Source organism: Poecilia formosa, unplaced genomic scaffold, assembly GCF_000485575.1.
Source record: "Poecilia formosa unplaced genomic scaffold, Poecilia_formosa-5.1.2 Scaffold165, whole genome shotgun sequence".
NCBI classification, from domain to species: domain Eukaryota; kingdom Metazoa; phylum Chordata; class Actinopteri; order Cyprinodontiformes; family Poeciliidae; genus Poecilia; species Poecilia formosa.
The window spans coordinates 419,895-433,373 of NW_006800104.1; the positions used below are offsets into that span (position 1 = coordinate 419,895).

Sequence of the window (13,479 nt, forward strand, 5' to 3'; positions counted from 1 at the left end):
GTGTGTGTGTGTGTGTGTGTGTGTGGACCCGTGTCTCTGCTCGTTTGCGGCGCGTGTCGGCATGCGACCGCCTGACCATCAGTCATGATTGGATCCCTGCTCCGCTGCGGACCAGAGCCTTCATTTCCAGGTGACCCTCTGGGAAGAATCATGGCAGTGATGGAGTGAGGGATGCTCAACGATATGCGTGTGTGTGTGTGTGTGTGTGTGTGGACCCGTGTCTCTGCTCGTTTGCGGCGCGTGTCGGCATGCGACCGCCTGACCATCAGTCATGATTGGATCCCTGCTCCGCTGCGGACCAGAGCCTTCATTTCCAGGTGACCCTCTGGGAAGAATCATGGCAGTGATGGAGTGAGGGGTGCTCAACGATATGCGTGTGTGTGTGTGTGTGTGTGTGTGTGTGTGTGACAAAATGAAAGACTGCTCACTGAAGTGGTCTTTGTTGCGGGTGGCAACATCTGCTCATCTGGAATAAACACAGTCAACCCCATCAGATGGCACTAGTTTGATTCCAAAATGAGCTTTTTCAAAAAAAATTTTTTTACATTATTTTAATTTTATAGTGGCTCTCAAAAATCTATATGCCGCTGTTTTTCTCTACAGATTTTTGTGATGTAAAATATTTTTGATTATAATATTTTAAAGATATATCCCTGTGGATTCAACTAAAAAAATACACAAAAAATAATAAAAAGCTGTTGTCAACAGGTTCTAAGCCCCACCCACCAAGTCTCTCCATCACCCACCCCCCCCGCTGCGTTTCCATCATGAATGTTCACAAAACTCTGTAGATATTCCGCTAACATTTCAGTAACACATTTTTACAATTGCAGTGTTTCGGTTAAATAAGAGACACAATTAAAATGACACTTGAACAAGTTTGTTTACAGGACAGGTCATTGGAAAATATGCCCCGCCCTCATCCTGCTTCCTGTTGTCATCTTTGTCATTTCCGTCGGTAGCGACGTCCGGTTGTTGATCATATGAATTGTGTGACGGGAAATTATAGTTTTGTGAAATGCATCAGTTTCTGTTCAGTCCAAGCATTTTTGTTTTGTTAGAATTGGTGTGTTTCCATTAGGTGATTCTCGTAATTGTGTAGTTTTACAGTTAATTGAAAGCAGCTACTTTGTCTCTTGGCATGTGGACTGAGTTGGAATTTTCCAGGACAGTTCTTATTCCTTACAGGTTGTTGCCTTTAAAGCAGAAACCCTGCTTAGCGTTTTTAGCTGAAAACATCCTTCAATTCAATTTAAACACTCAGTTCTTTGGCAATTTTTTTCAGTAGGAGTCAATCAACACTCCACATCTTGACTTGGTAACATTTGCTCGCAAAAGATCTCCAAGTTGATCAGATTGCTAGAACATTTCTTCACATAGAAAAAACATTATTCAAATCTGCTGAACTGACTACTCTTGAGTTGCCTCAGCAAAACATGTTAGGTTTTTTGTTTTCTCAATATTTTCTCTATTGACTTATTTTTGAATTTCACTTTAATTGCACTATGTAAAAAAAAAACTTATCAAAGTGTTTTACATTACAAAAGAAGGCATATAATAAAATTGTGAAACCTGTTTTTTTATTGCAATATTACTGGAAATGCTTCTATTTACATAGTTTTGTATAGTATAGCATCTCTGCAATCACCAGCTGCTCACAGTGACTCATTCTACCGTGTGTGTGTGTGTTTGTGTGTGTGTGTCAGTCATCTTACAGTTTTAGAGAAACAAATGACATTCACTGTAATTGTAAGATGAGAAGAGCATCCACTAATGGGCCTGGTTAGAGGTTACGTTTTGTTGTATTACTGAGAGTTTTATTGTGTTTACATCCAGAATTAAAGGCTAAGAGTCCCTGCCACATTCTCACAATCCACTCATTCCAATCTCTACGTTTCTTTGCGTTCCATATGGGAATTTCTTTTTTTCTCTCTCTCTTTTTGGTGTTACCTCAGGATCAGCACATACACGCACACAAAAATGCAGCTACTTCCTCTCGTTTGAATTCTTGCACCCTTGACAACACGAACATCACTGAAACATGAAGTGCGAGTCAGATGCAACTGCGTTCATGTCTGAATGGAACATTAAATCTGGAACCAAAGGAAAACCCGTTCCTCCATCGTGACAGGAATCCTTCATCCTGATGACTCTTTAATTGGCTTTGTAGCGATAACGAACAAAAAATTCAGACAAGTTCAACAACTGAACTTTTTGTTGATAAGTAAAGCAGGAGAAGTTGCCAAAAGCTTTCAGATAACAAGCAACCATGTTTTGACTGGTGTCTCTTGTCTTGCAGTGGGGAGATTTGTTTCAGCACACTCAGGCTGTAGTTCTTCCAAAAATAAACACAGTTTCAAACATCCAAAGAGATCTCCTGCATAAAAGGTAAAAGGCTATAGCAAAGCTAATTTTCATGGAAAATTGAGATTTTGAAGTCTTACATTGTTATGTATATAAATTAACAAATCGGGAGATAAATGTGACCCCAGTTTAAACCTGAGAAGAAGACCCTACCAAAGGGGTGGAACAACAGTGGGAGGGTGTGTGTGTGTGTGTGTGAGACTGTGTGCATGTGACCGACTGTGCCTTGTTGGTCAAACAGGAAATCCATTATATCAGCCTGCACAGATCAAGTCGCACACAGACACAGATTAATGTGGCTAATGTGTGCACATTAGGGCCATTACTGGAAATGTTATCGTTTTCATCCGCGGCAGCTCCAGCTGCCTTGCGCCCGGGCTGCTGCGACGCCTAGTTTTGAAAAATCCAGAGTGCTTTAAATCATCCGAGGGCGGCCGAGCCTTTCCAGCAGAACCGGAGCAAAAAAAACAAAACAAAACAAAAACATAAACAAAAAAACCCAATTTCAGCGACGGCGGTAAGGAAGGAGAGAGAGAGAGGCGGCGCTGCCCAAAACTCACTCTGATGGTGAAAAGCGAAAGCGTCTAATTGGCTTGAGTTGCACACCGACGTGAGAGTAGACAACACCAGATGGTATGTTTCTCTTTTCTTTTTTTTTCTCAGTTAAAAGGTGTTAATTGACTCCATGCTGATTGGAGTTGTCTGTCACTTTTTTTTATTTAGAACCTCAAACATGCCATCAAAGTTACAACACAAAATACTAGATTGTTTTTTTATTTTTCTATTTCATTATCATCTCAGGTTTTCAAGCCAACAGTCTTCACTTCACATGAAGCAGAAGCATCTGTTCCTTCTGCTGAGACGACCGTCACAAACAGGAGCTATGATAAGAAGATTAAAAATGTTTTCAGAATCAAATCTCTGGTCATTGATTAACACATATAAAACACAATGAATACCATATTTTATTTCAGCTTTGTAAAATATTTTTAAAAAGTTGCACAGTTATTGTCATGGTTGATTCCTGAGGGGAAAAAAAGATTTAGGAACTGTGAAGGAAATGGCAGATCCTGTCTCGGCTTCCTAGCTTGTTTCTGTTGGGCAGACTGCTCTCTCAAGTGATTGTAAAGAGCCTGTCTGTGGTCTGATGTCACAGACTTTACCACAGAAACTAACGTTCAAATAATAACTAGTATAAAAACTGAGGTGCGTTCAGAAGCCAGTCCTCACCGGCTCAATAGAAGAACCAGAACTGAGAAGAAAAATGCTTTGACTTCAATCTGCAGCTCTCTGCTGAGACTGAAAAGCTCGTCACATGTTCTATTCCTTTTGATTTTCTTTTTATTATTGCTCGGACGGGCTGCACAGACTGAGATGGAAAACAACAGACTGAGAGTCAGTTGGTTCCTACAGTCCAAATCTAAAGTATCAACCTACTGCACTGATTCTGCTTCCAGCTGCTGATTTGTGTGTTAAATGGCGAAGGGAAAGAAACCAGGCAAGTGATCTGGTGTAGATGAACGTTTGGATATTCAAATGAATTCCTCTGATTGCAGAACTTGTCATATGTGACTGCAGTCTGTGTTTATCAAATGAATGAAATGTCACAGTCATTTCCTGTTGTGCTGCATCTTATAACCTACACTCTAAAGAGTGTTGAGTTAAAACTGATGCAATTTGTGTTGGTTTGCTAATAATATTTTGCTATTTTGACTCACTGAATCGTGTATGGTGTCCATCAGGGGTCAGCCCTCGGTCCCACTCGGTTTACCCTGTACGTTCTCCCTATTGAGATCATAATAAATCACTACAGGACTTCCTTTCACTGCTATGCAGATGACATTCAAGACTCCATCTTGCCATTGACTCATCATCCTCACTCTTCAATCTCACCACTTGTCTTGAGGAGGTAAAAACCTGGATGAACGCCAATCTTCTTGAATTAAACCCCTCAAAAACAGAACCTTCCACATCAGACCCACTCATCATTTTCCACCATGACGTTCTCTGACCACAGCATTCCCCCTTTTCCTCCACGGTCATAAGTCTTGGTGTAAGATTGTGTTCTCCTCTCAGATTTGAAACTTATATTAAATACATCTGCCAGGCCTCCCTCTTCCATCTCAAGAACATCTCTAAATTCTGTCCATCACGTTCCTTTTCAGATGTTGGTCAGTTTGGCCAGAATAATTTAATAAATAAAATCAGCATGTGAGAACAAATCTTTGTATTTTTTCAGGTTAACTTTGTTGGAAAATTTAAATCTGTTTGACTGTCTGAAACATTTAAGTCCAATTAAATAAGCAAAATAAAAATAAAAGATCTGGAAAAGAAAAAATGCTTGTTCATGGTACTGTTAGCATTAGCTTACACTTATTTAGCAGGTAACAAACCACTTCCATCTTAAGTGAGGACACTTTAATCTGAATTCGTTAACAACCCGTTGACTTTGTTACACATAATTTTAGCATTTTCTCCTTTCATCCGGTGAATGAGGCTCAGAACAGTTTTATCAAACCACTGGATAAAAACATCCGTCTGTTCCATCTAGTCTCACCTATCACTCTTGGTCAGTCTTTTTTACCCATTGTTTGGTTGAAATGACCTAATATCAGTTCAAACCACATAAACCCAATAATAACCCATCACCTTCCCTGGTTTTGGCAGATACTTTCTGTACCTCTGTGATTCTATTGTGTTCAACATGTAACAATTTGACAAATGAATTTAATTAAAAAGTTGACAATACACAGTTGATGTGCTGCTGAAATCCAAGCAGTGCTTGTTGAAACTGGTTATAATTCAGTTTCCTTTGTTCACGTCGGACGAAACAAAAGCTTTGCATCAAAATGCCAAATCTTAAGTGCCATTATGATGCTTTTTCTTTCCTTCTGTTAAATGTGGTGCTCTGCCCTTTGTTGTGTGGACCGTTTTGAATTTTGAAAAATAGTTTGACATTTTCAGTAGATATATTTTTCTGCCTTTCTTTTTTCACGCAGAGTTATTTGGTTTGAACCCGGACCAGCGAGGCCATTTGCTTAGAGGGAGAATCAGAAAAACAGGGAATTAAGTGAACAATTGTGTTGACTGTTTAAATCAGAGGAGGGAAACTTCAGGTTTCCACCAAGATGCACACAAAAATCCTTTGTTAGTTTGACTTTATTTGCCATTTTTTTAACAATAAAAAGTGCTTATCGGTAGTGATTGTTCCTTTGGGTATGTGAATGTGCATTTGATTGATGGATGGTGTGCAGAAAATGTCTTGAAATGAAAACTATTTTTATTTCAAAATGTCTAGTCCAAAAGTCCTCCTCATTGCAGTTTCACTGACCAAAGATTTTTAGTTGAAAAACCTTGGATTTTAACCGTTTTTTCCAAAACAATGTTAAGAGTACAGCAAAACATTTAGAGCAGGTTGTTGGAACCGACGACGGTGTAACATAGAACAGAGATGTATTCATATAAAGTTACTTAAAACATTAACATTTACATACATTTATTTAGCTTGATATAAGATTTCATTGACTTCTTGGAATACCAGCCAGAATAAAGACAGAATGAGTCTTTATAGGAGGATATGAGATACAGAACCTGGTGGCAGCCTTTTGCAGTACTGCTGCCAACACTACGTGCCAACATTCAGCCCATCTACCTCAACCATGACAGTGATTTTTTTAGTCACATGCTGGTTATTTTGTCGAATATAAGGCCAAAGGCATGACAGTGGCAGTCATATCAAACACGGCTCCATCCTGACTCTGCTGGTTCTGAAAAGGTCAGCTCACAATTCCTGCCACGTCCGTTCTATTTTTGGAGCTTGGTGTCATTTGCCACCAAGTGGTTGGTGTTCTAGAAAGTTTTAGGGCGAGGGTGCTGAGCTTATATTAAAAATAAAAAAATAAATAAAAAAAACTTTTCCAAGATTTCATACTCTTTAAATAAAAGCTGCTGAGAAGCCAGTGGCAGCGCTGACCTGTAGCTGTTCTGTTTTCAGGTTACCTTCACTAGAACAACTCTGGTCTAATGGAGTCTGGAGAGAAAGTAAAACATGATTCCAGTCGTCAGCAGCCCATTGCCTTAATGCAGTGGTTCTTAACCTTTTATAAGGTACCGAACCCACCAGTTTCATACCCGCATTCACCGAACCCTTCTTATTCCTCTAACCCCCACTCCCTCCCGACACACAAAATACTTTCGGTATTCTGATTTAGTAATGTAATTATATTAGCTGTGTTACCACCCCCACGCCACTAGAGGCAGTACCAACCCCGAGAAGATGCGACTAAGGAGCAGATTTAGACTATAGAATTTGGTAAAAACTGTGAGCTTTGCTGAAGTAATTAAAGATAAAAGTTCAAATCCATGCTGAGAGTGGAGCTCCTTCATTCAGTGCTCCTCCGCAGCACCCAGCCAGTGCCCTCACACCTCACTGGCGTGAGGGCAAAACGCCCCGTTTTGCCATCACTGGCAAAACGGGGCGTCATCAGGACTTTACACAAGTGTGTCTTTATCTCCACGGCAGAGGCTCCACCAAACCCCTGAGACCGACTCATCGTACCCCTGGGGTTCAATCGAACCCAGGTTAAGAACCACTGCCTTAATGGGAATGGAGTTTCCCCACAGTGGTGGTCGAGATAACCTAATCTGAGACTGAGTCCAAACCAGTGACAGGCCATTTTTAAAACCAGCGGTGCAATCACAATAATGTAGAGAAGCAAAGTTTTTAAAGTTAAACGTGTGATTGCATTGAATGCAGACAGGGATTTCACATTGTAGATGCTTTATATTCTTCCGTAGTGTGCAGAGTTCACACTGGTTAAAGCAGATTTCTATTCACACACTTAACAACTGCATCCACTGCAAAAACACAAAATCTTACCAAGTATTTTTTTTTTGTTTAGTTTCTAGTGCAAAATTCTTGTTACACTTGAAATAAGACAAAGCCTACAAATAACTTGTCAGCAAGACCTCGGAGCTGGTTTTCAGTCAATAAGTCCTTAATATTGATGAAAAAGTTTTTTGTAGAGTGCACTGAGGAATCACTGACTACATCATGTTTATCCAACTCAAGGCCCAGATTTGGCCCGCCGTGTCCGAACTGCGGCTCTGTAGACTCTATAGAGGCTCAAAGACGGAACTGTAATGTAACAGTTGCGAGTTTAAACTTTATTTTATTAGTCAAATCAAATTAGCTTTTATTTATATAGTGCCAAATTACATCAATGTGAAAATATTTAAAAAATTACTTAACTTTAAGAGGTACTCATTGAGTGCAGAAAAGGCTGTCATTTTTTTTAGCAGTTTGTTAATGTGTATTTTTACCAGTGAATTCTGCCACAGCTGGCCCTTTAAATGAAGGATTTCCCAACCAGTTATTAGGTTTAAGAGGAAATCACTTTTTCTCACTGGTTACTTTTAGGTTTGAATTTTTTTTTTTCTACATTATCAACACCATTTCAAAAAGACAACATTTTGTGTTTACAAGTGTTGACTTTGACTAAGATTTAAATTGGTTTGATATCTTGATATTCTGAGACACTGAAGAGTGACAAACATCCAAAGAATAGGAAATCAGAAGCCTGCAAACCCTTTTACAACCCACTATAGTCAGTAGAACGGTCAGTTAAGCTTAGACCTTTATATCACTGGTGTTAAATAACAAACTGATCACTGTTATTGCTGCTGTTGGCTGGTGGGCCTCACAGGAAGTGGGACCCGATTTAAATTCTGTTCAGGGCCACCGTACCTGTGCAATCTTGCTCCGACTCTGTTATTTATGAAACTGACTGAAATCCAAAACAGTGCTGATGGTCACACTTTAGAGCTATGAATATTTGAGTGGTGGAAGAAAAATAAACTTCAGACCTGATGTGAACCCCAGTTCCTTTAGACTGCAGTTCTACCTATTGGGAACTGAAAGGGCAGAAAAGTGAACTGGAACATGTCAGACATGCTGTCGGTCAAAAACTGGCCTCCTACCGCTTCGTCCTTGGGAGACTGACCCGTCCTCCACCAGGCCACTGTGAGTCACTCGTCTTTTCCCTCCATGGGTGGTGCTCTGCTTTGTTAGCTAGCAGAAGGAAAACAACAGTCTTTGCATCTGCTTTCCTCTCCATCTGTCCCAACTGTTCTCTCTCATCTTTATTTTCCACTTCTCTCTCGCTCTCTTAAAGTTGTTCATTATTGTTATTCATCCCTGATAGAGACTGACTGAACTCAAGCTCCCCACTCTAGGTCACATCTGGCTGCAAGACAGCTTACATTTGGGCTTATGGTCTATTATGTTCCACATCTGGCCACCCAGTGGAACAACATAAAAAAATAAAACAGCCTGATCATTTCTCCCGCTAACATATTGTTCCAAATGCATTAAAGGGCCAGTGGTATGTGTTTTCCAGGCACATATAGTGCTATTTTGTAGCACAATGAGGAGACGGTGTTAACTTAAGTTTTGAAAAAATGCTATACATGTCAAATGTCACTTAAAATTAATTTAACACCTAGAAATTTGGCACGTCTCTTTAAAAACTCCTGCTCTTTCTGAAACTCCGCCTTCAGAAAGCCATCACAACATGGTTCCTCGATTTACCTTTTAACATTTTTATAAGAGAAGTAGCTCCTATAATGTACTCAGCAGATGTCCAGTTCCATCAGGTGTTTGCTAATTGCTGCTGGCTAGTCTGAAGGAGCTGTGGGAGTTCTGCTCTGTGAGGCAGAAGCTCAGAAACTTGGAAAATGCAGCTCCAAGGCTGAGCTTCATCCTTGAAGGCGGAGCTAGGTCCATCCAGGCGTTTTGCATAGCTGGATAGTTGCTATGGGAGATTAAATGATTTCTCAAGCACGCAGGAAAAAATCAAAGCAACACTCCAAGTATGTTTTTGATGAGGGAATAGCATTTCAACATGATGTAAAGCAAAACAAAAAAAAAGTCAATTTTACACTATACTGCCTCTTCAACATTCTTCCCATCATGACTTAAAGCTGTCCGTTTTCAGCACCGCTGAGCTGCTCCGATTGAAATCCACTCCCCAGCAGTTTCTCCTCCGTCTTCACACAGGCACCGTTCAGCAGTTCTCAACTAACTGAAGTATGGACGGATGTCAGGCTGTGATTTCTGTCCCCAGGCGTACTCAATCTGGCACGGCAGAGCACTTAAGCTATCCATTTTCCCACTTTTTCCCAGTTCACGCCGGTAGCTATTGCCTGTTTGTAGACGCTCCTGGCAGGCTGATCATGTGTGGCTCTGTGAACTCTGCATAGGCGCTGCAGAGCTGGCCGTATCTCATCTGTCTGCTGCTGCAGCAGGTTAGCGGCGACGTCATGAAGCTGCTATTTTCAGTCCATGAAAACATCCACATCAGTGTCAGTACATTAACCCTCAGTGACCGGGACCTGGGGCACCGCTGGCAGAATGGAGCCAGGAGTATTTATTATGTTTGCCATCATATTTATCATAGAAATGTGTGTTTAAGAGGTGATAATTCTAAGGAAGGGCATATTTAATAGAAATGAGTCAATCGAGGATAGAGTAAATACACAGTAAACAGATAAAAGTGTCAAAATATGTCTCAACGCATGACGTTCTAATCTGTTTACTCGATGAAGCGTGGATTTTCTTCCGCTCATTTTTCTTGTCCAGTGAGTTGTAGATGGTGCAGCATTCAGTTCTTTGTCGTTCCAATGCTGCCACTGCATGGCGAACTGAAGAACTGCAGGCGCTTTTCTAACTACTTCCTTTGCACATCTTTCCCAATGGAAATCATTAAGTCTATTCAGGAAGACGGCTTGAAAAAATTAGACCAACACATACATTCTTGAGGTTTTTACAGTGCTTTGCATTCATAACACTTTTAAATTTTCAGATTTTTATAAGTTGAAACCATAAAATTTAAGGGAGTTTTTATGTGATGGATCAAAATATATTTTTAAATGTCTGCAAGTGAAAATATGAAGGGTGTGATATGTTAATACTGTTAAAAACATGTATAAATTCACTGAATTTTTTTCTTACTAGGACATTATTAATAGTTTTAATTGCTACTTATCAGAATAATTATGAGATTTATAATCTAGAGCATTTAGCCCCATTGCTTTTAGTCTTAAACACAACTCTGTTCATCAACTCTTGGATCAACACAGTTGAAATGAACGACTCATTGCCAAGCCTCTGCTGTGCTGAATCAGTAAATGCTGATGAGGGAATCCGGTCATTTGATTCAGGGTTGTTCACAGGTCAGTTCCACATGTGGTCATGTAAACGGTGATGTTGAAGGACAGAACATTGCTTCTGCCAATGGCAATGAAATGCATTTTCAAAATTTATTGAAATGCAACAATATACAAGTAAGATCTTTGCACATTTGGAAAAACAAACATTTAAGTGCTTTGATGCCCATTTAATGCTACAGGAAGTTTTATCGCTTTTATACCGAGCTACGTTCAGAGGGAAAGATTAGCGAGACGCTTCCCATTTACCATGGAAGTCAGAGGTCAGATCTCAGAATGCCGCTACGCTCAGGTTAGCTGTGTTCTAGTTGGACGGTGGAAAACCAGCAGGACATGCTAGTTGTTTTGCTCTTACTTGCACAGGAACTAAGAAAGCTACTAATATATAGCTAAACTTTAATTACAAACAGATTTTTAAGGTGAAAACCTTTGAATGTCCCAATTTCAAAGTTAGGGGTGAATCAAAAATAATTTTCTTGATTATGAAACTCAAACTCTGACTTCCAGCAGCAAATGAAACCATTATCCTGTCTGTGTAGCGTGAGTATTAGAGCTGATTACACATTGACAAACAGCTTTGCTCAAGTAATTCAGCCTAATCATGATAACAGTGCTATTTATCTTCAGTTGTGTCTTAGCCCTAGCTTGGCTTTAGACATGAAAAGAGGATGCTAGCTTGGTAAGCGATACCATGCTAATGATTGGATTGTGTTTACGTTTGCTTAGAAATGATACAACAAGATTTAAAGTCTGGGTGGGAAACGTTTGTGCATTGATTGAAACTAAAGGCACTCAGAAAAAAAAAGAAACTTTTTGGAAAATCTTGACATTCTTAAGGATGTTAGCGGTCTGTAGCGGAGGCTAAAGCTATACCAACAAATTACCTTTTTTCTAAGTAAGCTAGCTCAAAAATTCGGGAGCATTGTACGGCCCTTTTGCACTAGCACCTAGCAACGCAGCTCAGCTTGGCTAAACTCTACACAGTTCACCTGTAGAGGGTGGTCGTTATTCAGTCCCAGAGACTGAATGTGATCTGTGCCGAAGAAAAACTCAACAGTGGAAACTGTTGAACATTTCTGCTATGTCTGCCATTGTACTTAAAACTCCAAATACACTCAGTTGATGTTTTGAGTTTTCACAAAACAGCAATGTTGGCAGGAATATTGTATGGGAGTCACAATCAGTGACTCTACCCCCTAGTCATTAGAACAAGTGACATTGTTCTAACGTTGCGACTCCGCACTCTTCCAATCCCACGTAAACATTAGTCGTGGAAAATCTGGCAGAACCAGATTTTCCATGACTAAATCTGGTTTAGTCGTGGAACCGTGCTAAGTGCATACTAGTGGAAAAGGGCCAATAATGTACATTTTCAGAGAAATACATTCCATCATATCAGTGCTTTCCATGAAGATTCACAGCGTTCAAACATCTTCACATTTTGTGACATCACAACCACAAACAAAGGGGGGGGGGGGCAAAAAAATCAGAGGTTTTAGCAAATAAAAACCTTAAAATTGAGCAAGAGATGTATATCCAGCCCACATGCATCAATACCTATAGAACCTTTGTTCATTGAAAGCGGTATGTGTTCATCAGTTCACACAGCTGGAGACTCAAGTTTTTGCTTACCTATCAAATAACAATGAGGTTGGATGGAGGGATTACTAACAACAGTTTTTAAGTTTTTCCCAAAGATTCTCAATCATATTTAGCCTCACCACCGTCCATCTTCTCTTCAACACTGACCCGCTTCCCCATTCCTGCTAAAACAGCGGTTATCTCTACGGCATGATGCTGCCACCACCAAGTTTCACACATTCCGTCTGAATATCACATTTGGTTCATCTGACCAGAGCGCACTTTTCAAACTTTGTCTGTCGACATGGCTTGTTGGAAACTTTAAGCAACCTTAATAGCTTTCTTTCATCATTTCGCCTTCCTTTCATTCTGCTGTAAATGCCAAATGGGTGGAGCGAATGATGGAGCAGCGAATCTCTGCAGCTCCTCCATATTTGTCATGGGCCTCTTGGCTGGTTCTCTGATTAATGCGTTCCTTGAAATAATTGGTTGTAATGTGACAAAATGTGAAAGGGTTCAAGGATTAGGAGTACTGTATGTAACATTAAATAATACTTAATACATGTACATTACATATGAAACACGGTTGGTTAATGATGACTGCCATTCTTAAGGCACCGTCTGAGACATATGGCTTTCTATAGTTGTTTTGGACTCACACAAGAGAAGTTGCATTCAGTTTACTGTGACGGCATGTTAGAGGCATTGTAGACAGAAAAAAAAACGGAAAAGTAAGTTTTCACCAAAAAAATCTCAAATTTTTAGAAAAACTAGAAAATTTGAGTTTGAAAACTCAAAAATTGGCTAAACATTTCTGAGATTCATCCGAGAAATTTTCTTGGGGGAAAAAAAGGGAATTCACTAGAAAAAAATTATGAAATTTGAGGAAAAACTTGGAAATTTCACCGACTTGCTAGAAAAAACTTTTTCTCTACTTTTTCGCAAATTTTCTAGAAAAATATTGGAAGATTTTTGAGTTCCAAAAACTGAAAATTTTCGACTTTTAAAACACAGAAATTTCGATGTCTTTTTTTCTCAAAAATGTCTGAGAAAATGTTGCCAGCAAAGTTTTTACTTTTCCCAGAAAACTTCTGTGCTTAACCTCAAACTTTCTGAGCATTTCCTGGTGATTTTTTGACTTTCAAGAAGATAAAATGTTGAGATTGATTTTAATATTCCTGTTTTGTGGTGAAAATGTACTACTTGGTTTTTTCTTTTCTATCTACAATGGCCCCAATATGTCATTGTAGTTCACAAATATATATATATATATATATATATATATATATATATATTTTTTTTTTTACA

The 13,479-nt window shown here is 39.5% G+C and overlaps 1 long non-coding RNA gene across 1 annotated transcript in view; it reads right to left on the reverse strand.

Moving 5' to 3' along the window:
* LOC107837666 (uncharacterized) overlaps positions 1 to 6,959 on the reverse strand; it is a 16,972-nt gene extending 10,013 nt beyond the window's left edge. Inside the window, exons 1-2 of the long non-coding RNA XR_001663706.1 lie at positions 6,830 to 6,959; positions 1,660 to 1,664 (exon numbers count right to left, since the gene is read on the reverse strand). This is a non-coding gene — a long non-coding RNA (uncharacterized LOC107837666). The remainder of the gene's footprint in view (positions 1 to 1,659; positions 1,665 to 6,829) is intronic.
* Between the last annotated feature and the right edge of the window lie 6,520 nt (positions 6,960 to 13,479).